Raw genomic sequence first — 19,742 nt, 5'->3', positions numbered from 1 at the left:
TAGATATGTATACAATCTTTTTGTTATTTTCTCATTTGTATAGATCCACCGTTCATCTACCTGAACTTTCCCCTCAAAATAGCCCATATTTTTGTCCTTTTTATATCTTGATTCTAATTTCAACATTGACCACCAATCTGTTCCTAGACCCAATTTCTCTAAGTCTTGTTTGTTCTTCATAGTTTGATCTTTAATTAACAAGTCTTTATACGTGAGTAAAACTCCCTCCTGGTTTAACACTTTCAATGTAAATGCCTCTATTGGGGCTACCCAATATGTTTGGACTTGAAATTTTTGCCATACTAAATATAATGCTTTCATCACAATATGTTCTGAGAAATGTGTCTGTTCTTTGAATTTTCCATACCTGTAACTTGAGCCCTTTGTTGCATGTTCTGCCCTCTGGGATGACTGAACACGGATCCTGCCCCTCCTCTATAAGACAGCCTTTCAGGTAGTATTTGAAAAGTGTTATCATATCTCCCTTCAGTCTTCTTTTCTCAAAGCTTTCTCTCCTTCATCTGTAGGCGCGCACATAACTCCCATAGTCTCAATCTACAAAAGTAATAGTTGCTACCTCCTGGGATTTTAAGGTTATCTTTTCCACCCTCCTAAACAGATAGTTTCAACACATCAGTCCCACAGAAAACTGTAAGCGACCATTTATACTGAGCCAAATTAATTCCCTTTCCTTTCTGCTTCGGTTTATTAAAGAACACCAGACTTGAACAGACCTTTTTCAGTTTTGCAGGAGAATTTTAAGGGTCTTTTTTAAAAAAAGAAGAATATTGACTGTGAACTACACCCATGATTGGAACAGCAAGTTGAATGGAATACTGCATCCTTTTATCTGAAAAATATAAATAGAGCAATTAAGGTCTCCTGGTGTGTTCCAAAGGAAGTGTCCCCATCTTCAGCATTAGTGCACAACAGAAAAACAAAATGAGACTCTCAGACATCCTTCCCCAACCCCCTTTTAGATTTTCTTTTTTAGTCCAGTCTCTATTAATGGTTAAAATGGACATCGCCATTACTAGACAAATAGCAGAGCACTTGAGAGTGTCTACGGTTGCTTTCCCATTACTGAGACCAAACATTTTGCAAAAGTAACATCTGGTTCTTAAAGACAAAACACAGAAGATGCACAATCAGTGAAAGACACACGATCTGAACCATAGCCTTGAATCACTGGCCAAGCTGATCAGACAATCATGGGAGTTGTAGCCTAAGGCAGCCCCCACCTCCACCACCCAAAAGTTTTCTAAGCTCTGGCCTGAACAAGCTCAATAAAGTCTGCATAGCTACAATGTCCAAGCTTTCTTACCAGGATAGAGAAATGCTGGAGTGGCTGTACCCAAAGTTGGCCTTTCCCATTCAGATATCAATGGCTTATGAGGAAACCTGAATCAACACAAGCAGAAAGTCCAGCTTTGGCCGTCAGGGCCACAATCCAGTAGAAGGCTACAAGCTAGGGTTTCCACTGTTCACAAATTAAGAGGATCTCTCGTAATTCTATCAAGGAAGATTTTTTTTAAAAAAATTGTGAGGACCAGGCATAGGTCATGGTATCTTGCATGTCTGATATCCAGCCTTATACCTTGAAACTTGTCATTCAATGCCTATTATCTCTGCTACTCACATAATATGCTCAGATGGAGCACTGCATTCTCGTGATCTCCAGCTACACTAGTGTTGTCCATTCTGAAATCAATATTGTATTGAGAACATGTGAAAGGCACTATTCTAGGCCTTCTGTAAACATTTGTTACTCCCCTCCAAGCACTGCCAGTGGATCCACTACCTTGGGAGAACGAGAGGTCGGAAAAGTTGCTTGTTTGACCAAAATGGCTATGGGGTCCTGGGACTTGTAGTCCTCCAAAAAAAATTTTTTTTCCCAAACTCTGGGCAGAATCCTCCAGCAGTGATTTCCCCCCTGGGTCCCACATGTCATTTGCAAAATATTATTTGCATTCGTCTCAATGTCCCTCGTATTGCATTCTTCCTGGGCACTGTGGAACATCAAAACGGTGGTTCCAAGCCGATGATGACCTTGACATCCACAGTTCCATTGCTTATGTTCATTGTTTCTACGGCAATAACCAGAGAACCTTTTGCAAAGGTCCTCCTCCATCCCTATGGATTTCCATTTCTCTGTAACCCATACACAACAAGATAGAGAGATTGGCATATAGTGGACAAAAAAATCCAATTACTTGACCTATTTAGACAATTGTACTCTTAATGATGTTCTGAGAGGGTTCATTAATCAGGCAGGATGGGAATTTCATGTTATAACAAAATGAGAAAAACACGGAAGACACTTTTTTTTTATTTTCTTACTTCCTGAAATAAGCCTCAAAAACACCAATTGCTCATATTAACGAAAAATGGGAACATGACATTTTTTGCATTTTTTTTAGTGTTTCCATTTTCCCTTTAACTTTTCTGTCAAATTGTCTGGGAAATTTTTAATCCAATAACATTGTCAGAAATGCCATTAGCAGCGAATCAGAGGGGCAGCGGGGATTCTGAATACAAGACAATATTTCATGCTTTTTAGATAACACAATTCCTACACATGGTGAGACCTATATATTACTTCTGATTTGTGTTCAGGTTTTGTTGCTCAAAAGAAAATAAGCACAGTTCCATCAATATGAAATATGACCATAACCAATATGTCTGTCAGCCATGGCTATAACATACTGCTTAACACTGTTAGCTTATTTATAATATGCACCTATTATTGTTGGTTCTCCTAATGAAAGAAAATAAAGACACTGCATAAATCTTGAACACGTGTTTTACTTTTCCAGCTGCCCTGTTGCTGTGGAACATCAGGCTAACAAGAAGTGATGCTAACAAGAAGCTAAAACCAGTGCAGCAAATGGAGCATTTAAATATATATAAACATATAGACATGCGTATATAAATAGAAATTGGCTATTTCAGGGAAATGAGGAGATCTCAGGACAGGCGTATTTCAGCTTCATGTTGCCTATATTTTCCTACATGGCAACCCCTTGGTGCCGCATAATAATGATAATAATAAAATTAAAACTTTCAATGCCAGAACACAGTTCTTGGTTTTGCCTAAAACAGGGAACCAATACTCAGCTCTCCCTACTGTATTAAAGTTAAACAGTTAAAAGGAAGAACAGGATTTTGTGAGAACTTTCCAAGCTTTAGAACAGCTTGGGGTGTCTGTGGAAGAATTACTGCTTCGACTGCAATCTCATGGCAACGCCGCCCGGAAGATTCTGGGAGTTATCTTAAAATGTAACTTTCCTGGTAATGAGGCAACTTGAGAAAGGAAATTGGCTCTTCTGCTGGTAAGAAATGAAGGGGTAAATCTCCTACTAGAAGAGGATGCGGAACATTTCTGCCTCACTCACCTGGCCTTATGCACTATTCAGAGGAGTTCACAACCCCAATATCCCCTGAAGAGTACATGTTCGGGGATTTCAGAGAGTTCAAAATGTTACTTTCTACATGTAATTTGATTCTATTATTATGGTGGTTAAAAATGTAATCTGATGACATTATGTTGTCTTCAGATCCCACTGTATTAACTTGCTACATTACTTGTTATTTTTCACTACTTTTATTAAAAGAGTGTTGATTAAAAGAGAATAGTGTATACTTTGAATATTTCAAGTAAAAATGGTTGTAAAAGTAGTTTAACATATATTTTGAAAGTAACTAAGTAAAATGAAACATTATTCTTTACACTAAAAACCAAAGTAACACAATTCCAAATCATTACATTGAGTAAGAAATGTACCTAACTTCATTGCACCTACATTACTGGTGTGGGGGCAGATCTAAGTACTGTACTCATAACTGCAGTACACATGACTTGAACAAATGGAGACTACTCTTAGCTAAAATGCAGCTCTAAAATGAAGTATTAGTAACATTCTCATTAACTGCCAGTTTTTTTTCCCTTTGGAAACACTTCCAGGAAGATGTCATGTCTCCACAAAGTGCTGTCTCTTGTTATGCCAGCGGAACACAAGACCATTGCTTTTTCTTCCATAGCTAAATCACTGGTATAGTGGAACTAAACTTTCTATGTAGTGTGGTCTATGGCACCACCCCCTTCAGATTCCTTTTCCTCTAAAATTTTAGCTCTTCACACTATCTGGAATAGAAATTGATTTTTCTCTAGGATTAGGATAATATTGCAATTTATCCCTGTTATAATGCAAAATATTTACAAGTGATTTGGTCTTGAATGGGCAATTAAGATTCATTAACCTTACAAAAGATTGATTCTTCATTTGTTGATGTGGACTGATACCACTGCCTGCATTTTTGGGCTCTCCTTCGAGGCGGGGGGGAGATGTGGTTGTTGAGATTGTCACAATAAACACCAGCACTTCAAAATTTGCCACTACACTAACTGATGAAAAATATATTAAATCTCTTAACACAGTCATCTTTTTAGACTGCACAATACAGTACTTCTTTTCCCCTTTTTTGACACCTACAAACTTCTTTGCTGTATTGATACTCCAGGTCCACCATCACCACAAACATCACAAAACCTGAGAAGTCACAAATCCAAAGTATAGCCAGCCTGCAGGAAATTGTCTGCTTGTCTGTAGGAAGATGCCTTATCCTAGGGAAAACTATTCAGCCATGTGTTCTAGCCCAATAATGCCATTCTGAATAGAAATAATTCTGTAGACTCTTAAGCAGGGGCTATTCCCTCCATTTACTGATTTGAGCCTCCCATCTGGAGAAGATACAGAATGAATTCAAGAAATTCTGTTTCTAGAGCAGAGGGTTCTATACTCCAGAACTATGGTTCCATCCCCCACGCCATCTGCTTTGGCAACAGCCTCGAGAATTGGCCAACATCAATCAGTAGTGGTTTTCAGGACTTACAGTACCTTGAGTTCAGTTCTGAGTTCTGACCAGTCACAAAAAACCTTGGTGTGTGGCATAACTACTGCCTTATGCAGTTTTCCAGGGTCTTGGTATACCTGGGGTTTACTGAGGCTTGGCAGACTGCACTGGTGCTGAGAGAAATATGAACAACATAGTTTGTGGACTGTACCCGTAAAGCCAGCAGGCATAAAGCAGGCTTTCCCAATTCACATCTCTGTCTAAGTTTATAATATAAACAAGATGTGGCTCTTTCTGCACGGCTGGTAGAACCACAGCTCCAAGAACATTGAGCATAGCCACTGGAAACTTGGCATAAATACTAATAGGGTGTGCATTTGGAGGCTATTCAGTTTTTAGATGCATTTAGATGCACTCATTAGCATAAATTAATTCAACTATGTTGTTGTTCAGTCATTTAGTCGTGTCTGACTCTTTATGACCCCATGGACCAGAGCATGCAGGCCCTCCTGTCTTCCACTGCCTCCCGGAATTGGGTCAAATTCATGTTGAAAGATTTGATGACACTGTCCAACCATCTCGTCCTCTGCCGTCCCCTTCTCCTCTTGTCTTCACACTTTCCCAACATCAGGGTCTTTTCCAGGGAGTCTTCTCTTCTCATGAGATGGCCAAAGTATTGGAGACTCAGCTTCAGGATCTGTCCTTCCAGTGAGCACTAAGTATTGATTTCCTTTAGAATGGATAAGTTTGTTCTCCTTGCAATCCAGGGGAGTCTCAAGAGCCTCCTCCCGCACCACAACTGTGTTACTGTGTTCTAAACCTTCACTGCCATCTGCAATCACTAGGTGGAAGACTTTCTTAACTGGCTTACAGTTGATGCATGCAGTTGATCAGGCTGAAACCCCGAGGGAATAATCCAAGATGTAGACTTATAGGACTGTTCCCTTCATAGTGATGGAGTAGGCAGACCCTTCCTCCAGGGTATTCTAGGGATTCACTATGGCAATAGGTATACCTATGGACACGCACAATGATTAAACTCTGATAACTATCTAATGTTGTTCAGGATTTCCATATATCAAAGCAAGAACTACTCCAATTCACACAAAGTCACGAACTTTTGCTGGTGAACAATAAAACTAACACCAATGTACATGTGACAAATTTCCTTGCCATGAGATTTGTCTGGTCAAGGATGCAAATGAAGTCTGCAACAGACAACACTCTTAAAAGTCCATATACGTAAGCAATCTCATTCCTAAGTCAAAATAATAAATGACATTTTATGTGCAAGTGCTTTAAGAGATCTGGGAGTCTCTGAAAGCCAAACATTAGACTTGACAAGGTTACAGAACACTTGCAACCCAATCGAGACATTTGCTGGGCCCAGAAAGATGCCTGAACTGAGCTACACTAGCTGTTATGCTAGTAAAACATCACAAAATATAGTACTGTACTAGAATTGTGGAAATGTTACTCCAGACCTGTAGGGTGATACCATGAGAAACTTTTTGAAGAGACACAAGATTTACTTATAATGGTTAAACAAGTTATCAGAAACAAGTTTTATTACATTCGTAACAACATCATTAAGAGGACCCAGCTGGAAATAGCCTTTATGTCACTATATCTTCAATTTGCAATAGCAGCTGTACATTTTCAAAGCTAGTGCAAGTGTGGTATGTAATACTCTTTTTGTTGTACAAGCAGTTGTGTGATAAATTGTGCAGCTGCTTGCACAACTGCCTGAAGAACTACCTCCATAATAGTAGAAACCAACACAATTGCACTAGCAGGTATTTGTTTTCAGCCAGATTTATATGAATTAAAATAATCAGGGATTTAACATTTTAGGCTGCATTTCCGGAAGGATTTTTATTTCAAGAAATATAAATAAACTAGCAAAGCAATCCAGGTATCTAAAACAAAACAAAATAGAATTGCAGGATTGTCATTGTAATGTTACACCTTCTGTTTGTTCTATCATTAGACATACACAAGTGTTGACACCCACAGTTGTACCATCACCCCACCTCATTTATGGTTTGTTTAGAAGGATCAAAAAGACATAATTGGTTGTTATTCATGACCGTTCCATCCTTCCTCACTCTAGTTTCCATCTTCTTCTTTCTACCGTAAACCCATCAAGAAAGAAAGGATGGAATGACTTACACAGAGTATTGATTAATGGCATTTGGACCCATACATCTAACTTCGTACAGAAATCCTGAGATTCCTACTCCTTCAGCCCATGGGGAGTCAGCAACAGAGCTGCAGTAAATTAGGGATCTAATCCCATACATACTTCCCTGGCAATAAATCCCACTGAACACAGTGGGGCTTAATCCTGTGTAAATCACACTTCAAATTGATTGGGCTGTAAATGTGATAAAAACTCAAACTAGAAGGGGTTAGTTTCTATTTCTTTTTAGAAGGGGATGGGAAGAGCAAGGATATTTGCCACACATTGACGTATCAAAAAGATCAAGTTTTAAAAAAGAGATCTCTAGTAAGTCATACCCAAGTTCTAACTAGAAGTGGTCAATGCCACAAACATATCATAAAAAGAGAGTAATTTTCTGTGAACAATTAACCAAAAGTACAAGTCTCAGCACATGTTGAACTTGCTGCAGTAGCATGTTGGTATTGTGCTAAGCCTGAAGCATTCAGAAGCTCAGCATCTCAGACCAGTTTTACTAACAAAGTTAAGTTCGGGTGTCTTCCCTGTGGACAAATACAGCAAGACAGAGATTATCCTGGCAGAGAGAACCTGAATGCAATGGGGGGGGGGGAGTGAGCTGTAGTCTGGATGGGGTTTTCTAAATAAACCCAAAGAAGCTAGTATTCTTAGCAGGTGGCCAGGTTTAATATTCAAATCATTAACATGTTACAAGTGGCATTTTCATTTGGGGAGGGGGAGAAGGGTTACTGCATGATGGACAATCTGTATATATTTGCAGATGTGGTGTGTATGGAAGTCAAACCTCACAAAGGAGTATAATTTGAGGCAATCTCCTTGCCTGAGAATAGCTGAAGGCAATGTCCAATCAAAGTACTGTCAGTTGCTCTGCCCAGCGAATAAATTAGTTGCTTTGACAGGAAATTCCAACAGCAATTTTAATTCTGATCAGGCTTCAGGAAGTGGAAAGAATAAAAACACATCAATTATAGTGACAGGAAGTTTTAAATCACATGGCAAGCAGCTGCTGCCGAAAGGACCCATCTGCCAGATTTGTTAAGTAAAGGGGTGCTTTTTTTGTGTGGGACCAAACTTTTGCATCCAAATCCTATAGGATGATGTAACTCCCCGGTTGTTACATTTTCTCAGGATCAAGGGAAGGAGAATAAGAGGAGGGGAAATATGCAATGGTTACAACAGATCGACTTTTCATACATACTAAATCACAAATATACATGTGTGCGTGCCCACCCCATATATACCTTGCATCAAAACTACACAGCTGTCCCTTTTGCCTGGCCTTCTTTAATCAGTGGTGTTTAATACTTTATATATTAGGCTCATACTTTCCCTCAAGTGTTGGTGAATAAGAAAGCTAAATCATTGGCTATAAATTTCTCAGTATACAGTTATGCATACTGTAGCCCATTCAGTGTTTCCTGGTGTCAAATGCTAGCACTAAAAAAAAAAAAATCTTCATGTTTCTTGTTGTCAGATCTCCACCCAGCTGCTTGATTATGCACTTTGAACATTTTTCCCAGGCAAGGAGGGGAGAAAGATTAAAGGAAATTGCTTATTTTTCTGCTACTGTTTTAAAACAGTATGTGAAACTTGATTTCTGTTCATTTTCAAATAAATGCACTAGAACAGTGACATTAAAAAAAACAACCTTGAATCTGGGTAATATAAATTGTGTTGTAAGATACTGAGCCATTTAATTTTGGTGGGGTTTTTTTCTGTTAGAAGACCGATGTACAGCTTTATTAAGAACAAGGATGAACAGGATCTGGCTCAGAGTTACAGTAACTGCTCTGTAATGGATTGAGTAGAAGAGAGATACATATTCTTGATCCTTGCCTGCCGAAGTTAATAATAATAATTGTGTGCCATCAAATAATAATTGTGTGCCCGTCAAATAAATCATGAAATTATCTTGTGTGGACAGATCCACCTTCTGCTACCTGATTTCTAAGATCTGTCAGCAGAATTGCTCTGTTGGTGTTCCGCCATCTTGGCTGATTAGCATTGCTTTCTAAGTTTCAACAGTGACATGGGATACTTAATCCTTGACTCACAGGCATCCCCTCCCTTCTCAAATGGTTAACTCATTTATGAGGTAGGGAGGCTGAGATCTTTTCTGCAGATGCAATGTTACTGTGGCCTCTCTCCTAACTAAATAAGATCTCCCTAACACTACTTTTCCATCCTTCCAGTTTAGCCAGTCCTTTTGTAGTTAACTTGATTTTCTGTGTTATTTTTTTTCTCACTATGCTTGTCTGCTCAATGTATAGGAAACGATAAGAACAGTTCTACTGGATAGGTCAAAAGTTGAATTAGTCCTCCACCCTGTTTCCTACAGGACAATATGAGGGCAACTAGCCCCATCTTGTTCCCCACCCCAGAACTTGGAAGAAGAAAAATTACAAGTTAAAATAGAGCCAGAAATATAGAAACTTCAATGTTTTTGGAGGTAAGATTCCTGGCCACCACTGGACATGCAAACTCTAGGATTGTCATTAAAAATATGTATGTTCCAAAGCTCTGCTAGTCTTTTTTTTTAAATTATTTGTATTTGAGTGTTGCACAATTTAAAATTGTGGACGTGTATGAAATATAGGTAAAATTAAAAACAAATTAAATGTTAAGATAATTAGACCGTTCTTGACCAGAAGCAAGCTACTTCAATAGCGTTTTCTCAGTCATTAGCTAGATCTTCTTATGTACATGTGGCGGGGAATAAATTGCATGTACATAAGTGCTGCACTGATAGCATTTATCCATATTCACAGAAAATTTGTCCTGTCTCTAAGCAGGCCCATTTGACTTGATTATTCTTTAATCTTCCTACTTCACTTCAAAACCTATTAAGTGACTTCCAGATGGTCCAGCTAGAGTCTTGTCCTGATGGGAGACACTCTTCAGCATTCATCCATTCAGCAAGGTGTGCTGTTTTCGTTTTCCATAGATTTAGCCTAGCTTCATCTGATTTAATATTTAGACAAGAGCTGAGGGATAAGTTTTACACTTGCAGTTTTAAGTTGGTGGGAAAGTAGAAAAATTGAATCCACAGAAGAGACTGGAGATGCAGCTTGTAATGAAAAATCTTGGTAGTTGCCACCATTTTGCTCACTGGTTGTGTTAAGAGAGTTCCAAAAAAAGTCTTTGTTTCATATAAAGAATGTAGCGGTTCACAGTTTACACTGTAGTCCAGCTGAGAACTCCTACCTTCCTTTAGGCAGAGCCAAGCCCTCAACTTTCACTGCCTTTTCTATGAGCACTTCATTGACTAATAAAACTCAGTGTAAATTAGCCTCACATATATGTTTCTCCTTCATTGGTTTCTCTCTGTTAATTAGCCACTTTGCACAATGCATTAAAGGCACAGAAATGAATTTTTGAACAATTGGACTATTTATATTTTCCTCTTTCTGCTCTTTAAAATGAAGTGTCCCATACTAATATTCCAAAAAAAAAATCTGACCATTTTCATTTGCAGCCCAATCCAAGGCATATTTATTCACAAATAAGTTTTACTGAGTGCAATGCTGCAATATTTCTAAGGACATGTTCATAGGATCACAGCTTAAACGCTTGCCAAAGATCCAACTACATACCACCTCCACATTATCTTTTAGCAACGGATGAATCTAGAAGCCTCAAAAATAAAGAATTTTACTACATTCAATATGCTCACAGATGCACCGGGGGGGGGGGGGAAGATTTTTCCTGATTTTCCTGGTTTTGCTTGCTTTTATATTGCCTTACAAGATAAAATGGCAAGATTTGGAAAGGCTGGAAATGTTAATCAACAACAGTGATATTTGCAGTAAGGGCCTGATCATACCTGCCAAAAGAACCCAAGTTATGACAATCTGTCCATTTTTAGATCATTTCATAAATTTCAAAGCTCATGACACATGGCCAAGATCAACTCATTTCCCCGGCTAGTGGTTTATTTCCAGTATTTTCCTCTCACCAGGAGGGTTGTTTTATATCGTACTGATGATGAATCGCTTCATTCCTTATCGTTTCAGTCTGTGTGAACATTGTTGTTGATTTTTTTTTTTTTTTTTTTTTTTGCAAAGAAGACAGGTTTCTGGGAGACAGGTTTCTACTCTTTTTTTAAAAGTCTTTTAAATGCATATTGACAAATTGGCATGAATATATTGCTCAGAAGGAGACAGTTTGAAGGATACAGCCTTCCCCCTGCCCTTGCAGGTGAAATATGGCTTGAGCACAGACATGTCATGCTTTGTATTGTACAGAAAGGAGCATTCTATCTGCTCTCTCTCTTTTTTAACCCTGCTCTTCGCAATCCTTTGAAAGGGGTTGGGTAAAGGAGGGAAGGGGAAAGGGGAGGAGGAGAGAAGGCTTGGACCTCTCTATTACACTGCTGATGTATCACTCTTGTTATTTTTTTTTTAAAAAAAAGGACGGGGGGCAATTGCCCCATGAAACAGTACAGAAAATGAATCAATACAAAATTAAGAGCAGTGTAGCCTGCTATAATGGTTCAAATAGGAAATGAATTGTTAACATTAAAACAAATGGGAATGTTCTCACCGGTATATACACCACATGACCATAATTCAGTACAAGAGAGGTATGAAAAGAATTAATAGAACTGGTGTTCTTTGGGCAGGTGTGATTAGGCCAAAGTTGCACTAGAGTAGTCCCACTGAATCAGTGTGAATTTGGTGAGTCAATCCTCTGTAAATTTCATTGATTCCCTACTCTAGCTATGACTTACTACTGGAGTTCAGATGCTATTCTTCACTATTTATTTATTTCTGTATCATAGAGTCTTAAAGACTAATACAGTTTTTATGGACTTCAGTCCATCCTCAGATGCATCCAAAAAGTGGGCTGTAGTCCACAAAAGCTTAGGTGAAATAAGTATACTAGTCTTCAAGATGTCACAAGCGTCTTTGTCAATATAGTTACAGACTATAGATTAATCTAGTTATCCCTCTAGAAATTCTGTACAATAATTACAGTTTCATCACAAAGAGGAAGGGAGAGCCGAAGCCTCTCACTCTTCCCATTGATTTCAATTGCACTGTTGTACCATTATATCATTTTCCAAATCATTAAATGAAAATAGATGAGAGGGAAACAAATTACACAACTCCCTATTTTAAAAACCAATCCCTTCAGTAAAACTCAAATGATACTCCTCCTGCATGTGATTCCAGACACCACCCCACCATGCTATAATCAAGGAATCATTTTGGAAATACGAAACTGTAAAATCTAGTGGAGACAGTTTCAATAACCATACTTTGAAAACAATGTAATTCATTAAAATTAATGTTGTGATTCTAGCAGCTAGCAAGATGAGTGGTGATTAGCCTAAGAAATAGCTGGTGTTGATAATGTATTTAATATACCGATCCATACTGATTTGTACACTGTTTATAAAATACTCCACCAGTATGAGATACATGGAAAACAACCTAAGGCTACTAGGAAGGAGGGTGAAACATATCTCATATAAAACACATCTTTATGCATTAACGAAACTTTCCTTCATCCAAGAACAGCAAAGCAGCTGGAGTTCTACTCCAGGAACCACATAAAGTTTTAATTAAATTCATTAAAAATTCTCTGTCTCTTGGCGACTTGAGGGGGTGGGGCAGATAGAGCTATTTAACAATGGCCAAAGCACAAACCAGTTTGTCAAAACGAATAACAACACAAATGCCTTTGGTTATATAGTGGGGAAAGTATTGAAGAATGACTATGCATATCATGTTTACTGTGCAACATATATAAAATTACTGCAAGATGTGGCTGGTCTCTGTTGTTCAGCACATTGATAAAAGGAGTTACTAATGAAGGCAACACTTTTTTCAGATGACATAACTGATCAGAAATGCAAAGGACAACGCTGTTTCTCATAAGCAGAAAGACATGGTAGTGAATGTTTATTGTTAGTCATCGTCTGTGTTCTATAGCAAACAGACATGAAGACTGAACTTTTTCAATTAAGCACTTAATCACAAGAGTGCCACCTCTCAGCTGTCATCTGGAGGAGGGGTGTGCGTTTCTTTTTAAGTGTTTGGGTCCAGGGAGGGAATTGCAGCTAAAACAATTAGTGATTACATGAGAACTTTAGATATAAGTGCTTCTACAGTTTTGTGATATAAATTTGTTCTCTCTCTCTCTCTCTCTCTCTCTGTGTGTGTGTGTGTGTGTGTGTGTGTGTTCTTTAAAAATCCATGAAGTTCTAGAATACTGATTCCAGATCTTGGGTCCCCAGATGTTCTTGGACTAAAACTCCCAGAAGCTTTCGCCATTAGCTGTGCTGGCCGGGGTTTCTGATAGTTGTTGTTAGAGATGGGCACGAACCTTGGTTCAAAGTTTTATGCCGGTTCGTTCATGCAGCACCACAGGTGCTGGGTGTTCCCTTCCTCTGTTTCCCTTTGGCTGTTCAGCCAGTCCCCAGCAGGGGCACAGGTTTGCCTGTTCTGCCTTCTTGCCTGAGTGGGCTATCAGCCAGGGAGGCAGGGCAGGGAAGGAGTAGGAGAGGAAAGTGCAATGGCTGGTGAGTGGGGGGATGCAGCTGGGGAGGCAGGGGAAGGGAACACAAACCAGGACAAACCTCCAAACAGGTCCACACCCATCTCTAGTTGTAGTCCAAAAACATTTGGGGACCCAAGGTTGGGAAACACAGTTCTATTATATGCAACTGTATGTGACTGTGCAATTTAACATGGAGAAAAATTGATTACTGATCAATATCTATAAGCAACAACACAATTAAAAGGAGTTTTCTTTTCCAAAGACGTATATAGTCTGATCTTACGTTTACTGGTTCAGAAGAAAATTCCAAAGCTCAGCATGGATTGCTAAAAAGTGAACATACTGAAGTCTGTAGCTTTTACTCATGTCGGCTTGGCCACAGGTGAGTAATTTCAATAGTAAGATATAGTTTTTGAACTACTTCTACTAGAATTCTACTATCTACAATTGGAGGCAACAAGAAAGACAGAAGGAGGTTATAAAAAGGAATGTTGCCCAAGTCCAGAATACATACTATACACTTTTAATGCTCATCTCCCTCACAAGCCCCATTTCACCTGATATGGACAGAAATGTGAGCCAATGTGTTTCCTCTAATTGAAGGCATCAGATACACTATTCTGTGTATTTTGAGAGACCATCATGAAGGACAGGTTCCTTACCTGTAACTGTAGCTCTTAGAGCAGCCATCTGTGAATTCACACTAAAGGGTTGTTCTGCACCTGCACAGACATAGAATCTTCCAGAGCCTGGGGAAAAAAATCATTAGTCCCACCCTAACACTTTGCACATGCTCCGCCACCCAACAGCTAATGCTTAGTTCCCATGTCTGCCACTGAATCAAATGCAAACACTCTGCAGATAGAAGGGAGGCTGGGTATGTTGTGTGAATTCACAGATGACCACTCAAATAACTAGAGTTACAGGTAGGTAAGGAACCTGTTCACTGTGGTCTCTCAAGAGACACAGAATCACATGCCAAGTGATGCAGACCACTGCATAAACAGAGCCTTTCTAAAGGTGGCACCCCAGTTACTAAATTCAGTCCCCAAAGAGGCTATATGGCACCTGCATTCTGTCTTTTTTAATTTTCCCATTTTAACTTCTGAATTTTAATCTTAAATTGTTTTAGTGATTGGCAAATTTTGCAATATTTTCAGAAACTTATAGTGTTGCTGTGAATCTTATTGCATTTGTTTTATTGCCCACTGCGGATTTTTATGTTGTTCTTCTATATCCTGGTTTGGTTCCCATCTTATAGCTTCTCTCTTAGCATAAAACCACCCTAAGAAATCTTCTTAGCAAGGTGATATGTAGCTGATGTAACCTAAAAGCTAATTTATGATGGCAAAAGTCATTAAAAAGACACATTCAAAGAGATCACAGCCAACATATTTTGTTATAATTAGTTTTATAGGAGTACTTATACCTACTTTTCGGGGGGGGGGGGATCTAACTAGTGTGCCATAATATTTTTAAACCTCTAACCATAAAAAGACAGAACAGCTAAACAGCATCAGAAAACATCAGAGGAAACATATGCCAACAAAACCAGTTAAAGACATACCTAAAATGTTTGTGAGTATTCATGCACCTTAAAAAAATCTGCACTATTTACATGCAAGCATGCATGTGTATGGCATGTCAGAAAAACACTTACATGCTCCCCTTCTATTGAACAAAAGAACTGTTTGACACATGGGCTGTTGATGGCTTAGGCACACCAGGCCTTTTCTTTGCAAAAAAAGGAAAGTGCTCCCCCCTCCACCACCCAGCTGGGGTTCCATTTGCATACAGGTGTCAGGATGCTCATCTTCAAATACACAGCTCAATACCAGGTTCAGATGTCAGGAGATGGGGATGAGGGCAAAGGCACAGCAAGGTCTTGCAGCTAGTTATACAACCCTGAGGTCAAGGCCATTAGCTCTCTCTCATTTGTGACCAATTGTCACCAGGTGTTCCAACAGCTCATTTGATTTAATGCTTTGAACTGGGATGCCAGGCTTAAAGATTGGATTGATAACCACACTGTGGGGAGGCTGAATCGACTCCCTAGGACATAATGGCAGAGCTTTCTGTGGAAACAGTGATCACTATTCCCTAGTAGAAAGCAGAATGAGACCAGTCAGTGAGAAGGCAGTGAGTGGAAACCCTCAGAGGGTCCTTAGTGAGTCATGCACTACACTCACTATGGGCCTTATTTTGTTGCATGTAGGAGCACTGAATCACATCTCCAGTCCCACAGAGAAGAGTTTTAGTGTGCTGCAAGCAGGAACAAATCACAGAATGTTTTTTTGAAAACCAGTTGTTATTAGAAATGGGGGTATGCATATTCATATATGAATACATTAACTCACCAGTGGCAGCCCCACTCATCCTTCCAATCACTCCTGGAGTGCCATTCTCTTCCCAGTTAGCTAGCCACTCCTGGCAGAGGGAGGGAGGACAGATGAAAGGATAGCATGTCTCCTATTTGTCTCCTATTTATCATGCCGCCCTTTCATCCGTCTGCAGAAGGATTAGGGACACAAACAAGAAACATCACTGTTGTTGACCGTCAACAATTTATGACTATGGGTGGAGAAGGACTGCAGAAGTGGGATTACCCCTCACCCCCAGTCCCCTGTCCTCCTAAGGAGCCTATTCTGTCCAGGGGGAAGTGAAACCAACATGGACGATATATCAGTGATCTCCTACCAACTCTCATCAGACTTAAGAAGCTGTGTGGATGAGTAGCAAAACTTAGCAAGAAAGAAGTCCAGTTGCCATGACTCAACTTCCAGATATTCTTGTTTTGTGCCTTAGTTTGTTGCAAATGGTGCATACGCCTGATCCAGGCATTTAGTCTATTTAACTGAGAATTAGGAATGTAGAGGTGTTGAGTCCCACTCCCAATACACATGCATTTCCAGCTTCTCTAAATTAATAGTAATCACCTTTGGGTATCTGTGGCCTACAATTCCCATCGGCTTTAGCCCCCTTAGTCAGTGCTGAAGGATTATGGCTCATGGGAGTTTTTGTTGAAAAACATCTGAAGGATCTCAGTTGCACAAACCTGTATTAATGTCTGAAGGATGACTGAACACACCACCCATGTGTTACATTTCTGCCCAATTTAGAGAGAGATATATACAGTGATGCCTCGACTTACAACCTTAATATGTTCTGGAATGATGGTCGTAACTCGAAACGGTGGTAAGTCAAAGCACCATTTCCCATAGGAACGCGATTAATCCATTCCGGCTGGGGAAAAAATTACCACCACCCCCGGAAAAAAACACCAAAAAACACTGCAAGCCCCATCGGAATGTGTCGGGCTGGAAAAAAATCACCAAAACAAAAACAACAACAAAAATAAAAAATAAGCCCCATCAGAATCCGCTGGGGCTGAAAAACAAACACACCAAAAAAAAATGCAAGCCCCATTGGAATGCGCTGAGGCAAAAAAAACCCACACCAAACACATCAAAAAACAGAACAGCACAGAAACATAACCCCCCAGCCCAAACCCACCCTGCAAAACCCTGTAAATGTACCTACTCAGAAGCAGAAAGCAGCACCAGGAAGTCCCAAGCCTCCTCTGGCACACTCACTGTAACCGCTGGGGCGATAGAGCTACAAAGAAGCAGCCTCTTCGCCGACCAACAGTTAGCATATTTGAATTCCCCACCTTTCCCCCCACCTTTTTTCCTGTTGTAACTCGAAGCTCTGGTCACAAGTCGAAGCAAAATTCTGCGGCCGGAGCTGGTCGTAACTCGAAGTGATCATATGTCAGGATGATTGTAAGTCGAGGCACCATTGTAGATTGAAAAATCTGGAGGACCAAAGCCCCACAATCCTGCCATAAACCTTCAATACAGTGCATTACTACTTTGGAAGAAGATATGCACACTGTCCTTTTTTGTGTAAAATTTACATTCATCTTAAGCCAGTTGTTAAAAGTGTAAGTTGTAAAACTGACATTTTTACATATAGTCCAACCTGAACAATGTTTAATTTCCCCCCTTGTAATGTAATAAACAGAATTGTTGCATAAATAAAACAATATAACAGGGTGCAATATTGATAAAACACAACAGCCTGTTGGTCTTTATATGAGGTTTGCACAACTTCCCATAGCTAATTGTGACTAAGTGATATATCACAGCATGTCTCTGTCATGTGCCCTATTGCACAATCAAGATGTACCCTGGCACATCAGCAGACACAATTAACCAGAGCAAGTTATGCAAACCTTATGCAAAAACCAGTAAGGTTGCAGCCAGCATGTAATTATGGAGAGGAAGTTAAAACATCCAATCTGCTTAATGACAAAAAAAATCTTCAGTCATACAGTATACACTCTAAGCATAGCAAAGAAGGGTTATTTATTTATTTATTTATTTATTTATTTATTTATTTATTTATTTATTTATTTATTTATTTATTTATTTATTTAGCCATCTAGAAATTAAAGACTTTATAGCACAAAAGGACATTCTTCTAAAACCTTAACTGTTCAGGAAAGGGATCCATGTGATAAAGAGTCGTTACTCATGCAAACAATAAGTTATGTACAGCGATGCCTCGCAAGATGAAAATTCATTCCCCGAGTCATTTCGTATTGCGAAAATTTCATCTTGCGAAGCATGGTTTCCCATAGGAATGCACTGAAATTTAATCAACGTGCTCCTATTTGTCTTGAGAAGCACAGGCATAGAAAAATTTGTCTTGTGAGTCATGAAAAAATCACAAAACGCTTTCGTCTTGTGAGTTTTTCATTGAGCGAGGCATTCATCTTGCGAGGCATCACTGTATTGGCAATCTTGTCTTCCCTTCCAAAATCTTTTGTCACTCTCAGTTTACCTGTGAGCCTTTTATAGAAGTTTTCAGATGACACACAGTTCATCCCAACCATTATATTAAAACTCTCAAAGGCTTCTCAGTATTTTGCTGTTTCCAAATAAGCTGCCAGTAACATCATGTTTACCAAATCTTTATGTAAATCTTTAGTAAACAATGTTTACTAAGAAGTAAATAACGATGGCTGAAATCCAGTACTAAGTTGCAACCAGAATAAACCTATTGAATCAGAGGAGGTGACTCACCAAATTTCCATTGATTCAATGGGCCTACTCTAGTTGTGACTTACTTCTGAATTTCAGTTATTGACTTCAATCTCATATAAGGTCATCTATGAAAAAAGCATTTACTAAAAGCAAGATGTGACAGAAAGAGCAACATGCCCAAGATATGCAATCATGGAATTAGTTCAATCAGAAGTAATATGAGAAGGATTCTATTTTTAATAGCATTGCATCCTTTCCAGTCCCTGCAGGTTGCTCTTCAAGTACTTTTCACATAACAAATGTAACTTTGGCCTTGGGAGCAGAGCTGAGGAGGAAAATGTACAAGAATTGGATTTCCAGCCAGCTGAGGCTCCACATCCTTCACCAATGTGCTCATTTGATGAGTAAAATTAGAATCCCCTGCCCTCCTCCTTCTACATACTGGGGACAGTTTTATAGATACAATTTAAATCCTCAGAACAAGCCTGGTATCTTTTCTCCACAACATGTTTTTCATTATGCCACTAGAGGGTACTCTTTGAAAGTTTCCAAACTTTGGATCAATAATGTAGTTCCTCTTGAAAAGGAAAAAAAAAAGCCCCCAGTCTTTGGAAAAGGAAGAACACATATACACGACTGTGCAAAAAATGGCTTCAATCAATAGTATTGATTCAAAAACTAGCTTCTCTAAGTCGTGCTTGTCTCATGTTATCTTTATCATGATGATGCCTTCCTGTGACACAGCTAAGGCGCGAGCTATGTAAGGTAAAGGCACACTTGGTGTAAATCTACTTAAAACAGTAAGGATGGCATTGCCCTAATTACAATGTTAATGATCCAACATATTAAGGAATATCTGTTGTTCTTGGAGCTGGTAGAAAATAACAAAATAAGGCACCAGCTTGAAGCAACTGCTAATTCAGTGACAATTTTACTACAAACATTATTTTTTAAAAGAAATTACAGTACTAATGCATAACTATATACATTGGTTGAAAACCTATATGAATTAAGCCATATGAAGTATTTCATCATCCAAACAAGTACAATGCAGCGTGCTAACACTGGTTTCTACTTCTTTTAAAATGTATTTTATTTTTATTAGATTTTTGTCCCAGTTTCTTAGCTTAGAATAG

General features: G+C 39.0%; 1 protein-coding gene across 16 annotated transcripts in view; it reads right to left on the bottom strand.

The window, feature by feature from the left end:
* Nucleotides 1-19,742, bottom strand: part of DYNC1I1 (dynein cytoplasmic 1 intermediate chain 1) — a 221,145-nt gene that overhangs the window by 156,060 nt on the left and 45,343 nt on the right. The gene's annotated exons all lie outside the window — the stretch shown is intronic.

Source organism: Pogona vitticeps, chromosome 6 (genome assembly GCF_051106095.1).
Source record: "Pogona vitticeps strain Pit_001003342236 chromosome 6, PviZW2.1, whole genome shotgun sequence".
NCBI lineage: Eukaryota > Metazoa > Chordata > Lepidosauria > Squamata > Agamidae > Pogona > Pogona vitticeps.
Note: the sequence above shows the minus strand (reverse complement) of the source record. Positions and strands in the feature narration are given on the sequence as shown.